The 1,936-nt window shown below is 41.3% G+C and overlaps 1 long non-coding RNA gene across 1 annotated transcript; it reads right to left on the bottom strand.

Annotated features, from left to right (window-relative positions):
• Positions 1-257: 257 nt before the first annotated feature.
• LOC117126567 lies at positions 258-1,211 on the bottom strand. The gene is made up of 2 exons (XR_004449183.1): positions 782-1,211; positions 258-590 (listed from the first exon to the last, which is right to left on the bottom strand). It is a non-coding gene; the product is annotated as an uncharacterized LOC117126567 (long non-coding RNA).
• Positions 1,212-1,936: the final 725 nt, after the last annotated feature.

The following is a 1,936-nucleotide window of genomic DNA, read 5'->3' as shown; positions in this document are numbered from 1 at the left end:
ATTTTAAACGAATCTGGCTTTCTAAAGCCGGAAAGGCCTTCAATACTTTGGCTAACCGTCGAGTTTCATTTTGATATTGGTACAGGTTTTCTGTACCCATGATTGCGAGAAGAAATGATGTATAGTATTTGAGATTATGTTCATGATCGTCTAGATATGTTGCTAGCGTTTAGACGAATTTTAGATTGCCGTTTGCCTATTGGGACGATTTGCTTTGACGAAATCGTTTTCTTGACGATTTCCAAAAGTTTTTGAAGTTTGGGAGTATACGAGTATAGTATATGTACTTACTCCCTTTTTTTTACGAAATAAAACGGTTGAACCGATACTTTGACGGGTTGTGTACGTTTCTTCTTTTGAGGTTTGGAATGATCGATAATCCGGGGCGATTTAAAGACGACGCTTGGACTGTGATTTGGTTGTTTCCATGTTGACGACTTGGAATATGTTGGTTCTGAGAAAATTGCTAGTAACGAATCGGTTTTAAGACGACGTTCATGTCTCTAGTTTTTTCTGTCTTTAGGAAGCGATCTTGATATGCGTTGCGATCGTTTCTCAATTTTCGGAGAGTTTAGATCGGTTTGCAAGATCTGGCTGAACAGTTATGGAACGATATATCGAGACAGGAAAAATCTCCTAAGGCGTTTTAATTTTCGCTAGACTATCCACCTAGGTTTTACGTTCCCTAAAGTTCTATGGCAGTCTCAAAGGCGTTTTAATTTCTTAGTAATTTCCTACGAAAATTTCAAGTCTGATTTCAAAAATTTCAAGTCGGAAATACCTTAGTTCTCTCGAAGATGCAGCTTTGTCTCTTCTCAGTTTTGCTTGCTCATTTCCCCTTCCTCTTCTCGTGTATGTTCGCCATTTTCGATATTGGTGTTTATCCTTTGAAACTTGACATTTATCTTCCGAACTTGTCTGTTACCTTCTCCTTAGATACGACGCCAATATTATAAAAGGTTCAACGTAGTCGGATAGTTGAGGCGGCTAAGGTGTTAAGTTATCCGTTGCCGTTTTATACGATCAATCTGAATCCATGCGAGAAACAAAGTCTTTGCGGGTTTTTTTTTATTGTAAAGTTTCAATGGTAACTCCAATCAAGATGAAACAAGAGAAGTTTCCATCGACAGGTCGCTACGTAGCGAGTGGAAGCAAGCCAAGAGGAGTCCTACTTGTTTTCGTCGTAAAATCTCAAAGAAAACTCCGATTGAGACGAAACGAAAAGTGTTTCGATGAGGATTCATTAGAGAACCCAAAGGAGAACCTTTCTGAGGCCTGACAGGTCGCTATGTAGCGAGTGAAGGTCTGACAGGTCGCTACGTAGCGAGTGGAAGCAAGCCAAGAAGAGTTCTACTTGTTTTCGTCGTAAAATCTCAACGGAAACTCCGATTGAGACAAAACGAAAAGCATTTCGATGAGGATTAAAAAGAAAACCCAAAGGAGGACCTTTCTGAGGCCTGACAGGTCGCTATGTAGCGAGTGAAGGTCTGACAGGTCGCTACATAGCGAGTGGAAGCAAGCCAAGAAGAGTCCTACTTGTTTTCGTCGTAAAATCTCAACGGAAACTCCGATTGAGACGAAACGAAAAGCGTTTCGATGAGGATTCAAAATAGAACCCAAAGGAGGACGTTTCTGAGGTCTGACAGGTCGCTATGTAGCGAGTGAAGGTCTGACAGGTCGCTACGTAGCGAGTGAAAGCAAGCCAAGAAGAGTCCTACTTGTTTTCGTCATAAAATCTCAACGGAAACTCCTATTGAGACGAAATAAAAAGCATTTCAATGAGGATTCAAAAGAGAACCCAAAGGAGGACCTTTCTGAAGCCTGACAGGTTGCTATGTAGCGAGTGAAGGTCTGACAGGTCACTATGTAGCGAGTGGAAGCAAGCCAAGAAGAGTCCTACTTGTTTCCGTCGTAAAATCTCAACGGAAACTCCGAT

Source organism: Brassica rapa, chromosome A07 (genome assembly GCF_000309985.2).
Source record: "Brassica rapa cultivar Chiifu-401-42 chromosome A07, CAAS_Brap_v3.01, whole genome shotgun sequence".
NCBI lineage: Eukaryota > Viridiplantae > Streptophyta > Magnoliopsida > Brassicales > Brassicaceae > Brassica > Brassica rapa.
Note: the sequence above shows the minus strand (reverse complement) of the source record. Positions and strands in the feature narration are given on the sequence as shown.